The sequence below is a fragment of the Danio aesculapii genome, chromosome 18 (assembly GCF_903798145.1).
Source record: "Danio aesculapii chromosome 18, fDanAes4.1, whole genome shotgun sequence".
Classification (NCBI taxonomy): domain Eukaryota; kingdom Metazoa; phylum Chordata; class Actinopteri; order Cypriniformes; family Danionidae; genus Danio; species Danio aesculapii.
Genome location: NC_079452.1, coordinates 37875083 through 37889933, shown reverse-complemented (window position 1 = coordinate 37889933; position 14851 = coordinate 37875083). Strand labels below are relative to the sequence as shown.

The following is a 14851-nucleotide window of genomic DNA, read 5'->3' as shown; positions in this document are numbered from 1 at the left end:
ATTGGTTGTTACTTATTAATATTTTCCCTCTGCACATGACCTTGGCTATGTCAGTAGAAAAAAAAATTGATTTTCAAAAACATGCACCTATGAATTATGCACAACACTTCACAACACAATATGCACAACAGTGTATACGAGTAAACTGTATATTTTGATTATTATCTTGTGTTGTTATTTTTTTTTTGTATATTTGTTTATTTTATTTTATTTTTTGCTTTGTTTTTTTTTTTGCTTTAAAGGATGGTTCAGCCCCCCAAAAGTAATGCATTTCTAACCTTCCACTTCTTCCAAAGATATGTCAGGTACTTTCTTCTCTTCAACACAAAAGAAGATTTATTTGATGAAAGTTGGTAACCAGTAGCTTTTGACATCCACAGTATTTTATTTCCAAGCCAGCCAGTCAATTACTACTGAATACCAATTTTTTTTTCTGAATATCATATTTTGTGTTCAATGGAAAGAAAAAAAAAAATAATTCAAAGAGGTTTTGAACCACTTGATGAGTAAAATGTTAGTCAATTCGGGAGTGAACTGTTTCCTGAAAATATATTTGTCCCTATATTTTAAAGTGCATTCATAATTCATAGCAATGACTTTGTTTTTCAGGAACCTGCTTTCTTTGAATTGCCTCCTTTTTTCTTGAGTAGACAACAGCCATCCGTGAATTGTTGTGAACTGAAGAGGTAAGACAACCATTTCCATAAGCACAACACCTGTTTCTTTGTTCAGTATGTCTTGTTATGATTAAAAAAATGTATAAAAATGAGGCTGACCATCTGTCGAAACGAAAAAGATTGAAATCAGTATGTACAAAATGCAACGAAATGCCAGCTTTCTGTTAAAATCATCTTTTTTTGAAAATAGAATGTATATATGGGGCTGCACTGTGGCACATTGGTTAGCACTGTCACCTGACAGCAAGAAGGTCGCTGTTTCGAGTCCCGGCTGGGCCAGTAGGCATTTCTGTGTGGAGTTTGCATGTTCTCTTTGTGTTTATGTGGGTTTCCTCAGGTTTCCCCCACAGTCCAAAGATATCAGGGAAATTGAGTAAACAAAACATAAGTGAATTGGGTAAACAAAAAATGTCCTTAGTATATGCATGCGTGTGTGAATGTGAGATTGTATGGGTGTGTCCCAGTACTGAGTTGTGGCTGAAAGGGGATCCGCTGTGTAAAACATATGCTGGAATAGTTGGCGGTTCATTCCGCTGTGGCGAACCCTAATAAATAAGGCACTAAGCCGAAGTAAAATGAACAAATGTATATATGTGTTAGTTTGACCTACAGCGCTGGGCCTTGACATTTTCTTAGCTTGCTTTTATTGTAAGAAGAAAATTTATGAAATTATTGTGTTCAGAGTTTTACTGAAATTTTGCCTATGGGCATAATCAAGTGACCGACTTTCTCCAGTAAGAACTTTAATGATCTTAAGATGACATATGATGATTAAGCTCATTTTACAACTCCCACAGAGTTGAGTTTTACCATCTTTGAAGCAAAAGTTCCTTAATTATTATGCGAGATGATGTAGTTCCTAGTAGGGTTGTCACGATACTAGAATTCAGTACCAAATTGTACTGAAATTTTAAAAACGTCCATTTCCTGTGAACAGTTGATCGCTGTTGATTTACATTCTTAAGCACTACTGATTTGCCATTGTGTTCACATGCTCAACACTAATGTCTGTGATTGGCTGTGAAAGGTCATCGGTTCACTGAACTCACCGCTGTTTACTGAGTCTAACCACAGATACAGGGACACTAGAGGATTTCAGAGTCACGTCGATCAGCTGGTTTGTCTATAAGCTGACATACAAGCGACCCGCTGTTAAATCTCAGCTTTAAAACGCTCCAGTATACCTGTATCTGTGGTCACACTATGTAAACAGCGGTGAGTTTGGTGAACTGATGACCTTCACAGCCAATCACAGTCATTTTTTTGAGCATGTGAACACAATGACAAATCAGCAGGGTTTAAGAACGTGCTCAACAATGTTAGCAGGAAATGGATGTTTTTTGAATTCCAGTATCAATTGTTACTGGACTCCAGTATTGGAACAACCCTACTTCCTAGTCATATTCACCTAGAAACTAGTAACTATTTATTTGTCAATCTTAGTATACAATGTTACTAGAGAATAGTCAAGCTCAAAAAATTAAAATTATCTAAATTCTGTTTTTGACTTTTTTTGGGATAGATGCTAATGGTCTAATCCGATTCAATGATTTATGCTAAGCTAAGCTAAAAAGGCTAAGCTAAGCTAAAGAGTATCACAGATTGGCCCCAAAGCATCATAAATCACATTATTCTCTGATTAGCGTTGAAATCTATAAAACAATGTCTTCCCATACTACCACATAATGCTGACATGATTTATAAAGATTCTCAAACGTATCTTTATCATATTAGTAATATATATTTATGTCATCTAAAATCTTATTTAAAATTTTTGGGAGAGATGCTAATGGTCTAATCCGATTCAATGATTTATAGTTTGGCTGAAAGTATTCAAAAATGGTAAAACTCTATAAGACTTGTAAAATAAGCCAATTTCCAAAAGAAGTGGAGTGTTCCTTTCAGAGTTTTCTATAAATTATAAGCATCCATTCTGATTCAAGGAGTATCGCAGATTGGTTCCAAAGCATCATAAATCACATTATTCTCTGATTAGCGTTGAAATCTATAAAACGATGTCTTCCCATACTACCACATAATGCTGACATGATTTATAGAGATTCTCAAACGTATCCTAAATCATCTTTTGCTGCCTTCCCTTAGCTCTATGAATAGCCCGATCCTCTATAGATAGTCCTACGCCTCTTGATTGAGCCTCATATGAGACTCATGCTCTGATATTTGACGACATAGTGCTGCTGCAAGCGGTGCGCTTTTGTAAAAATAGTGCATGTGATCTAACAGGACCTCTCACTCTCTCTGGAGCTCCTTAAATGCAAAGCAAGTGTATGTGTGCGTATGTCTGTAAAGGTGCTCTAGTTGTTCTCTTAACCGCCTGAAGGCTGGCACATCAAGGTTAGTGTAGCCAAACAGGCCGGCTAAAATTAGTGTGAGGCCGGATAACCTGCAGCAATAGATCAAAGGGGAGCTGAACCGGCCGGCGTCAGCATGGCTAGGGATACATTTATGTGTTTGTGCGCCTGTAAGTGTTGAGTAAGTGTTGCCAGTAAGTGTGTATGTAGACTGAACATGTTATACTGGTTTAAAATTAACTAATTGGGTGCTGAGCTATCAGAAGAGTAAAATGCTTTAGTTAATACCATACCTTTTGGATACAAACCATTATATGTCAGGATAATAACTACTTTGATTGTGTTCATTTTTAGGTGAACTGTTCCAATAATTCCTTTAAAATTGCAATTTGTAATATAATTTTGGGGGGCGGCACAGTGGTTAGCACTGTCACCTCACAGCAAGAAGGTTGCTGGTTCGAGTCCCAGCTAGACCAGTTGGCATTTCTGTGTGGAGTTTGCATGTTCTCCCCGTGTTGCCGTGGGTTTCCTCCAGATACTCCAGTTTCCCCACAATCCAAATACATACGCTAGGTGAATTGGATGAACTAAATTGGCCATTATGTGTGAATGAGAGAGTGTATAAGTGTATCCCAGTACTGGGTTGCGGCTGGAAGGGCATCTGCTGTGCAAAACATATGTTGGAATAGTTGGTGGTTCACTCCGCTGTGGCAAACCCCTGATAAATAAGGGACTAAGCCAAGAGAAAAGAAATCTTTAGGTGTTTCCACTGTATTTGTTTTTAGTTTATTTTTTTTGTATTTGGGCTGATAAAATCTTCCATCAAGATGTCGGCCTATATCAGTTATTGCCTAAAACATATAAAGAAATGTATATAGTTTACACACATAATAATAATAAAAAGGTATGACCACTTGCTTGATATTCTCTTGGTCTTCCAGTTGCTGATGAAACAGCATGGATAGATCAAGGCATGAACTATGTAGGCCTGAAGGTGTCCTGTATCTAGCATCAAGATATTAGCAGCAGATGCTTCTAGCAGCTGGATCTAACTTGTTGGTCTAGCACTTGCTCAATTGGATTGAAAAAAAAATGTGGGTCATTGGAGGCCAGGGCAACACCTTGAGCCCTTCATTGTGCTTTTCAGACCATTCCCGAACAATGTGTGCAGTGTAGCATTTTCCTGCTGAAAGAGACCACTTCCACTAGGGAACACCATTTTCATGAAGGGGCGTACCTGGTCCACATGAATGGCTGGATCTAGGGATTCCCAGCAGAACACTGCACAGGGAATCACACTCACTCTGAAAGCCTGTCATAGTTAACATAATCCCATAGTTTCATAACTTCACAGGCTAGACAGTGCACACATACAGTAACTGTCAACATGATATAAAAGAAAGTGAACCTGTCTGGTCAGCAACCTTCTTCCACTGCCCCAAGGCTCAGTTTTGATGTTTGTGTGCCCATTGTAGGTACTACTGGGAGTTTGGACATAGGCACTTTGATCAAGCCTGTACACAGCAAAATGAAATGCTGAGTTTGTTGTGACACAATTCTAGCATAATATTCATTAATATTTTGTGTGACTTGTGCCACAGTAGACCTTATGTGGCCTCAGACCAGAAGCTATAGCCTTTGTAATCCTCATGTTGTTGTTATTGTCCATCCTTGAACCGCTGTTGGTTAATTCTCACCACTGGTGACTGGGAATAACCAAGCTTTTTCACAGATTTTCTGATCCATGCTGCTTGTAATAAAAATTGGGCCCTTGTCTCCATGTTGCTCAGATATGTATTGTTTTTCCACACACTGTAAAAATGCTGGGGTCTACACCATTTCTTCATGTTGTTCCAAAACAAATTAAGTTAGCTTAATTGTTTTTGTAAATTTAAGTAGATTGAACCTAAAACAAATAAGTTGCACCAAAAACCCTCAAAATTGTATTGATTCAGCTTAATTTAAATAAGTAGTTCATCACAAATATTTTTGAGTGCATTTGTGCTGTTTACAAGAAGTGATTGTTTCCTTGAAAGCCTTTCAAGCCATACATAACAGTATATACAGTATGCCTTTTTTATAAAATCAACAATATTCGCTTCATCTTTTGAAAGCTCATTAGTCAGCAGTGTGTTAAGGACTATTTACACGTGTTTACTTCATATGTTTTAGTTTTTTATCCCTCTGTCAACCCACTTGGTGGTGACTTGGGATAGATTCCACTTGAAACTGGACAGGTCTAAATGCTTCTTGTTTTTGAAAGCACATGTATAAATTTAACTCCTCCCAAAGTGCTATAAATAAACAAACAGGAAGGCTATATAACTATGCTATTGCAAAATGCAACAGCAACACTACAGTTTGGGTCGCTTGTTTTTTTGTTTCATTTTATTTTGACCAGTTATTTTTGATAAAAAAAAATCCAGAAAATTTCATTTTGCATGATATTGGCATTAAATTCAAAACATATAGTCAGGAGATGTATAACTTTTGACCTATTACTTTCTACCTATTTCTGTGTTGCTCCAGGACTGATTTCACATATTTGTTTATGAAATAATAAAATGTTTTGTGCGGTGCAATTTATTTTACATTACTCAAGCATCTGTAACTTTTTATCCTTTTGAGCATTATAAACTCTAGATGATGGATAATAAAGCCTAGAGTGGCTTCTTTCCAAAGATACACAAAATGTGAATGTAGACCAAATTTTTTACCAAATGTAAATGTTTTAGTTTGGTAAGGTCAGCTTTCAAGTCATATTCATTTCTAGCACATTACATTAATGTTCTCCTGTGTTTGTATATGTAAAAACAAATATTGAACACAATACAATTTTTTTCCTCATTACATATCTTTTAACATGTAACTTCACAGTAAAGCTCAAAATGTCTTCTTTTCAATGATACCGTTTGTGTTCGTAGCTTGCTGAAGTCAGAAACTGTTACCATTTAAAGTTAGGTAGGTGTAAATTCCCAAAATTGAGTGCTGGCTATTACTAAATAAAATCAGTGTTAAATTACTATAAAAAAATAAATAAACAGAGACGCATCATGCACTTGTGGAGAAATAATAGAAAAAATATAACATTTCTCGCTGTTTTCTCTCTGTTTTTTTTGAAAGAGTAGGTTATACACAAATGAATGCAAATGCTTTACAGTTTTGAATGGTGTTTTGGACATACTGTATCTATAAATTAAAAAAAAGATGTTTCATTTTGCCTATAATGACAGTACTCGCAGGCCCTGTCTTGCATGAAGATGTTTTAATTGAATATGAATGAAGAGATTCCTGTAGCTTACATATGAAATTATTTTTATGCTGATTAAAAAAAAGTGTGACGTATCTGACCCTGTATCTGTACCATATAGTCAGTGTTGGGGAGGTTACTTTGGAAATATAATAGATTACAAATTACCCTATTTAAAAATAAGTAAGTAGTGTAGCTTTTCAATTATTTTATAAAAATAAAGTAACTCATTACATCTGATTTACTTTTTGATTACTTTTAAGTTTCTAATGGATAGAACTAAATCATTCTCAAGCATTTATACCAAGCAGGTGTGACCTCACAATAGATCAGTTTACTGTTAGAATTGTAAAATCTTTCACCTCTTGAATCATCAATGGGCCATCACGTAATTTAAATTTTTTGAAAATAAACTAAACTCAAATCATAAGTCACTTTTCAGCTTAAAAGTCTAAACACTGATTTTACAAATGACACTCAAAATTAAAATGGGTTAATCATGTGATATAATCTCTTTGGACAGAGGAGTCACAAATCGATAACTTTGAGAGTCATAATATATTATTCAAAATAAAAGGGTCTGTTGTTATTTCTGTACACTCACGATGACGACAAAAAAACATTTGCTTTTATAAAACAAAGAAAGGCTAGGTTAAATACCTGCTGATGCTTTCTCAGGTTCGACATTGAAGCCTTTGATATCGAAAGTATCTTAACAGCTGCAAACAAATTTTGCATTGAACTGTTTCCAGCAACGAAATGCAGTTTTATCACTCACCATGGTGGCAGCTCTTAGACTGGTTGTAGTTGCCTAATGCTTTCAGCGGCAAAGAGGATTAACGTAATTGGTAGACATGGTGCGCCGCAAATTCAAACCGTAAAACCAATCAAAAGCATCAGAATAGCACCGCTGTAATAAATGGCCTTAGCAGTAGGCATCATTCATATTAAAAACAGGAAAAGCAACAGATTAATATTATTCAACATTTCCCAGATTTTTAAAGAACATTTTAGATGAAACCCCATTTGTAATCTTTAACATTTTCATAAGTAACTGTAATTTAGTTACACGTTTTTCTCAGTAACTGTAACGAGTTACTGTTACATTTATTTTGTAATTAAATTACGGAACTAGTTACTCCCCAACACTGCATATAGTACAAGATTAAAAGATTGGATTTTTGTATGTTTAGTTAATGCTGCCTAATGTTAATGGTGCCATTTTCACAAATCAGATAGCTGAAAGTGCATGAAGTGACTAAGATTAAAAGGCCTATTACATAGATCTACCTTTCAGGGATCAATGCACAGATCTAGTTTTTTGATAGATGTTACATTTTCCCCCTGCCTGTTTACAATCACTGGACCAACTGCATTAACATCTTGTCCAGACAGGCGTTTGACCAAGAAGTGCATTTGATTACTGATGCATGTACTGTAGCGGAATTACACTGAACTCTTCTCACAGAGTATACAAGTATGGTTTGAAGGCAGCTGAATGTCAGTCAAAGCACCAGGCTTCTGAGCTAAGTTGATACTTGATCCAGCTGTCGAATTTCTGTAGCCTGCATAATATTTATTGCTGAATTTAATGTATTTTATTATATTTAAGATACTATCACTGGCCACTTTATTAGGTACACCTTACTAGTACCAGGTTGGACCCCCTTATGCTTTATGGCATAGATTCAACAAGGTACTGGCAATATTCCTCAGAGATTTTGGTCCATATTGACATCATAGCACCACGCAGTTGCTGCAGATTTGTTGGCTGCACATCCATGATGCAAATCTCCTGTTCCCAAAGGCGCTCTATTAAATTCAGATCTGGTGGTTGGGGAGGCCATTTGAGTACAGTGAACTCATTGTCATGTTCAAGAAACCAGACTAAGATGAGTCGCACTTTATGACATGATGCGTTATACTGCTGGAAGGAGCCATGAGAAGATGGGTCCACCAGCCTGAACCATTAATACAAAGCAGGATGGATCCATGCTTTCAAGTTGTAGATGTCAAATTCTGACTCTACCATCTGAATGTTGCAGCAGAAATCGAAACTCATCAGACCAGGTAACGTTTTTCCAATCTTCTATTGTTAAATTTTGATGAGCCTGTGCGAATTGTAGGCTCAGTTTCCTGTTCTTAGCTGACAGAAGTGGCACCTGGTGTGGTCTTCTGCTGCTGTAACCCATCCGCCTCAAGGTTCGACGTGTTCTGCATACCCCGGCTGTAACGAGTGGTTACTTGAGTTACTATACTTTAGTAATATGCCTTCTATCAGCTCGAACCAGTCTGGCCATTCTTCTCTGACATCAACAAGGCATTTGCGGCCAGAACTGCCGCTCAGTGGATATTTTCTCTTTTTCTGAGCATTCTCAGTAAACCCGAGAGATGGTTGTACGGAAAAAAAACCAGTAGATCAGCAGTTTCTGAAATACTCAGACCACCCTTTCTGGCACCAACAACCATGCCACATATAAAGTCACTTAAATCATCTTTTTTTCTCACTCTGATGCTCAGTTTTAACTGCAGCAGATCGTCTTGACCATGTCTACATGCCTAAATGCGTTGAGTTGCTGCCATGTGATTGGCTGATTAGAAATTTGCATTAACGAGCAGTTGGACAGGTGTACCTAATAAAGTGGACGGTGAGTGTGTATTATATATTATATTATATATTGGGGCTGCACAATATATCATTTCAGCATTAAAAACACAATGTGCACATCCACAACAGTCACATCGTAGGACCTGCAATGTGGTTACTAAATGTTTATTATTTGCAGGTGTTTTTAATGCCTGTTACTTTGTGAGCATTTCAAGCTAGTTTAAAGCATTAGAAATTACAATGTTTCTAATTTGATGAAAAATTTATTGTATTTATGTATATATATTATGTATATATATATATATATATATACGCGATGAAATGTTATTTCACATTTGATTATACTTTTTTGCCTAAATGATTCCAGACTCGCAGAAAACCATAAAATGCTGTTTGTTTAATTTGTATTTGTTTTAATCAATTCGGGCAGCACGGTGGTGCAGTCGGTAGCACAATTGCCTCACAGCAAGAAGGTTGGTTCGAGTCCCAGCTGGGTCAGTTGCCGTTTTTGTGTGGAGTTTGCATGTTTTCCCCTTGTTTGTGTGGGTTTCCTATGGGTGCTCCAGTTTCCTCCACAGACCAAATACATGCGCTAGGTTAATTGAATAAGCTAAATTGGCCATAGTGTATGTGAGTGTGTGCAAGAGTGCATGGGTGTTTCTCAGGGTTGAGTTGCGGCTGGAATGGCATCTGATGCGTAAAACATGTGCTGGATAAGTTGGCGGTTCATTCCGCTGGGCCGACTTCAGGTTAATAAAGGGACTAAGCCGAATAGAACGTGAATGAATTAATTTATCAATGCTCGTGGTTATTTTATTATATTTTATGCAGATGCATTCTCCTGCAAAATCATCCCAATATGTCTAAAATTATGAATTATTTTCATAAAATTATGAATATATCCAAATAGAGCCAATAATTTGATCAGTGAAATTATACTTGATATCGTAATAAGTATTGTAGAAAAATAAAATATCACAATTTTCCAATATTGTGCTGCACTAATATACTGTGAATATATACTTATTTTATTATTTAATTTTATTGTTTATTTATACTTTATATAGTTATATTTATGTTTATATAGAGTTAAAGTTACTTTTTTTCAACCAGCATGTTGGTTTTTTTTGTTGTTGTTGTTGTTTTTTTTTTATTTTATTTTTTTTTTACCAAAAATGACATACTTCTCCCAAATGATGATAAGATTATTAACAAGAGGCATCATTGTGGAAAAAAAATTATATATATATTTATATATATTTAGAGAGAGAGAGATTTTTTTCCAGCTTTTATTTTCATACAAAAGCTATTCATACTCATTGGTATAAATAATTTTGGGCTTGACTGTGCATATACTCTTAAAGCCAAAATTCTTCATAATAATTCATCATTATGATTGTGCATTTATAAACATGATTTGTGCTTTCAAAAAACAATAAATCTAGAGATGCATCTCACAGAGAATTTTAGCATGCTGAGAATGATGCACACTAAAGCACAGCATGCCAAAACCTTCCCATTGAAGCTGCAACTTGCTTTAATTCACCACTGCTACAAAACATTTCAGCTAAAAACAAAAGCTTGTGAATGACTGTACCGCAAATATATATTGCTACCCTAATATAATATTGTTTCATAAGAGAGGCTTGAGTTCTACAAATAGCAAGCCAAGAAACATCTCTATTGTGCCCTTGAGCAAAACACTTAACCGGTGATACAAAATATTACAGCTCAAAACATTGTGTGGGCCACTGTCCTGCCAATAAACTTGTACCAATACAAAATAATATTGCGTTTTATACATATGGCTTGAGCTAACTCTACTGTGCCCTTGAGCAAGACACTTAACCTCAGGATGCACCCAGGGGTTTGTCTGTAATAAGGACAATAAGTGTAGCGTAAGTGTTGGTTAATGAGCATCACAATGCATTTCCTGAGCATGCCTTGACTGCTTAAGGAGTCACTTTACATTAGGCCTTTGTATCACGATTTGGTCTATATGCATATGCTCGTTTATATATACCTATCTGTTTTCATGTGTGTTCAGCTGGTGGATCAGCATATTGACAGTGGAGGTCACTTAAATATCACTATCTCTGCGTTGCGCTGGCCGTTCCACCCTAACCACAGGTATGCAGCACAGCTTCGGCCGCGGTGCAGCGAGGTCACACGTAACTCAAACCCAGAGAACCAAACAAGGTCTTCTGAAGGGAGTAGTATAATTTTTATGGTGCTTTCGCACTTGAGGTTAGTTCATGTTGATGTCATCTAAATGTACTAAAAACAGGACATAATGTCAAAAGATGCACCAATGCAAGTTCAATACAGATGGTAGAAAGGCTTCTTGCTGAAGATCATCAGTTGTTTGTACCACTGAAATGTACTGTATAAGCTCTTTACAAGTTATGAACTAATAAAAGTATCACACAGAGAACATTTGGCCGTTTAGTAAATGTATGTCATAAAAAAAGCTTTTTTAGTAACCTTTAAATCTATTAAAATGTGTTTCCATTTAATTAAAACATTTAATTAGATTGTTTTTCATTTCTAAGTTACACAAATTGCCACCACAGCATTGTTTTCACCACAGATTATGCCAACCCAGGTTTATTGTGGATACATACCCATATCTACATTTCTGGAGACCGTAAAATACATATCCAGATGTTCATCTGCTTGCAGTTTTTATTTTTTTTGCAAGGCTGCTGTGAACACTTTTTAATGATCTCAAATTTCTCTCGTATGTGCTATTTTGTGCATCGTCTTCTTGCGTAAATCCACCAGATGTTGTAACATGCATTTCAGCCAATCAGACTGACCGACTGATCCACCCACCCACTCACCTAAACCCAACCGATAGTGTTTTTAAAAGCAATCTAGAAGAGAAAAGCTGCTGCATGATTTGACCCCGTTTTCAGCCCGTCATTTATATTTTAATTTATTTTTTGCTTTTGTTTTACCTGATTTCTGGTTTCTATTCTTCACCAGACTTGAACCCAGTTGTCGTGGTCCATTCCGCATCATAAGTCCATTGGTGTATGTGTCAAACTTCTGGGTAAACTGGTAGCACTGTAAAAGCCATACAGAGATAAGCAGTCAGCGATAAAGGAAAAAGTAACAGAAGCTGTCAGCGGCGTCATACCGCCCCATAGGATTTGTCTGGGTACATATTTTGCAATCTCCAGAAATGTAGACCTGACGTATCCACAATGAGTCTCTGTTGCAACATGCATTTTTTTAAATAATATTTACTTTATAGTGAACTTCTTTTTTCCCCCTTTTTTGTAATATCCAGAATGAAATGCATAGAACTTGTCTTAAGATAATTTCAAGGAGAGGTTGTTGTTGTCGTCCTACATTTAATAAATGTAATATAATAAACATTGCCGATGTCTCTTTTGGAAAGAATCTACCAAAAATAATTCTCTAATTTCTCTTTCATCTCAAGCTCCTCTCTGGCTCTGTTGGTAATATAATCTCACCGGCACTTTATTAGGTTCACCTATCCAGCTGTTTGTTAACGCAAATTTCTAATCAGCCAATCACATGGCAGCAACTCAAGGCATTTAGGCATGTAGACATGGTCAAGACGTGGTTGTTAGTGCCAGACAGGCTGGTCTGAGTATTTCAGAAACTGCTGATCTACTGGGATTTTCACACACAACCATATCTAGAGAATGGTCCGAGAATGGTCACTTTACAGAGAATGGTCCGAAGGGAAAATATCCAGTGTGCGGCAGTTTTGTGGGCGCAAATGCCTTGTTGATGCCAGAGTGGAGAATGACCAGACTGGTTCCAGCTGATAACCACTTGTTACAACTGAGGTATGTAGAAGAGCATCTCTGAACACAGAACACGTCGAACCTTGAGGCGGATGGGCTTCAGAAGCAGAAGAACACACTGTGTGTCACCCCTGTCAGCTAAGAACAGGAAACTGAGCCTACAATTCGCACAGGCTCACCAAAATTGGACAATAGAAGATTGGAAAAACTTTACATGGTCTGATGAGTCTCGTTTTCTGTTGCGACATTCCGATGCTAGGGTCAGAATTTGGCAACATGAAAGCATGTATCCATCCTGCCTTGAATCAATGATTAAGATTGGTTTAGACACTTTGGGTGAATTAATAACAATTGAGCATTGTGTCAATGCCACAGCCTACCTAAAAATTGTTGCTGACCATGTCCATCCCTTTCAGACTGGTTACTTGAACATGACAATGAGTTCACTGTACTCAAATGGCCTCCACAGTCACCAGATCTCAATTCAATATAGCAGCTTTAGGATGTGGTGGAACAGCAGATTCACATCATGGATGTGCAGCTGACAAATCTGCAGTAACTGTTTGATGCTATCATGTCAATATGGACCAAAGTCTCTGAGGAATATTTCCAGTACCATGTTGAATCTGCCACGAAGAATTAAGGCAGTTCTGAAGGCAAAAGGGGGTCCAACTCAGCACTAGTAAGGTGTACCTAATAAAGTGGCCGGTGAGTAAACTTTTTTTTTTTTTTTTTTAAATCTTATAAATATTACAATCTTTTTCACTTCCATACAAAGACTCTTTTTCATTTTCATTTATTATTTTTTTTTAAGATTAATCTTAAAATGTTCCTCACATAAAAATAAAATAAAAGAAAAGACATGGTAAAAGATTCCAAATTCTTAGAAAGAAACACTTAAATAATGCAGTCACACAAGTATCTTCTCTGTCTTTAATAATTCATTATCTGGCTCAGCTTCTGTTTATACTCACAGTCGTGCTCACCACTGGTTCGGACACAAAGACTATACAGTGTGTGAATTGAGACTTGCAAATGCAAGAGATGGAGCCCAAACTATCAAACCGAGTGTAAAAACAGCATCATACACCATTTGCATTTAAATGTACCTCCAGCACTTTGTCTCATGGACACTTGCTCAAGGGAAAACGGCAGACTCTGCTTAATTGGGTATTGATTGACTACGTTTCGGCTGGGGAGACGATGAATTACTGTCTGAAAAAAAAAAAAATGGCAGAGAGGCCCTGGACACAAAGACAGGCGGAAATACTCATTCACTCAGCATTTATTTATACAGCGGAGTAATTAATGATGCAGGAGGGGATGCCTGATTAGGCTAAAGATTCGTAAGATTGGGTTTATTTGTGGATGTCATGTCACAGAGGCGCGCGTGATTGTGCTGCAGAAGCTAGAAATGGTAAAGTTTGTGTTTGTGTGGGAAGACAAAAGCATGTCCCTTACCCTCCGAGGATATTCATTTAGCCCTAAATTGGTTTCCAGCATTGGTTTTCATTGTCCTGGGAGTAGTGATGAAGTTTGATACGCTTGCATGGTCATGTTCATTTAGCCACAATTTAAGGAGACTCGTTCATTCGCACCGGCAGAACAACTGAAACTGTTTAAACACGTTATAGCCTTTGTTTATGTGAAACCGAGAAACAGAATGAAAATAAATGGCAAAAACGATAAACTGACAGCTAATTTTCATTGTCGTGAGTTTAATTAGCGCTCATTGAGTCAGACAGAGTGAATGTCTTTGTCTAGGGATAAAGCTGTGCAGTACACAAATGAAGCTGTGTAGCAGCCTCGCTGTTTCTCATTGCCAGTCCATTTCCATTTTATAAATATGCAAAGGGGGTTCGAGCTAGAACGCAAGGTTAATTTCTTCTGTGCTTCTGCTTTGTGGAACTTTAACTGCTTCACCCAAACGCCTGGAATTGAAAGTGAAATAAATAGCACGATAGGTCGATATTTATTTATATATTTTTGAACTATGAAGATGTTAATTCATGTAATAATTGCAGTTTTCACTAACTGCCTGTTCAGTGTCATAATCAGCCTTTTTTTTGTCTCAGGAAAAAGTGTTTTTTTTTTTTTGCAGGTAGTATACAGAGTTAGATATTTGGTCCCCTAGCATTTTCCTTCATCTCAGTATCAGTCATTAAGGTTTTTTATTAACGTTGTATAGACTTTTTCGTAGAACTCAAAATACCCATTATGCT

At 36.8% G+C, this 14851-nt stretch overlaps 1 protein-coding gene across 1 annotated transcript in view; it reads left to right on the top strand.

Annotated features, from left to right (window-relative positions):
• Positions 1–607: 607 nt before the first annotated feature.
• Positions 608–14851, top strand: part of tspan9a (tetraspanin 9a) — a 280460-nt gene continuing 266216 nt past the window's right edge. The window contains exon 1 of the mRNA XM_056478503.1: positions 608–686. The gene's annotated coding sequence lies outside the window, so the exon portion shown is untranslated. The remainder of the gene's footprint in view (positions 687–14851) is intronic.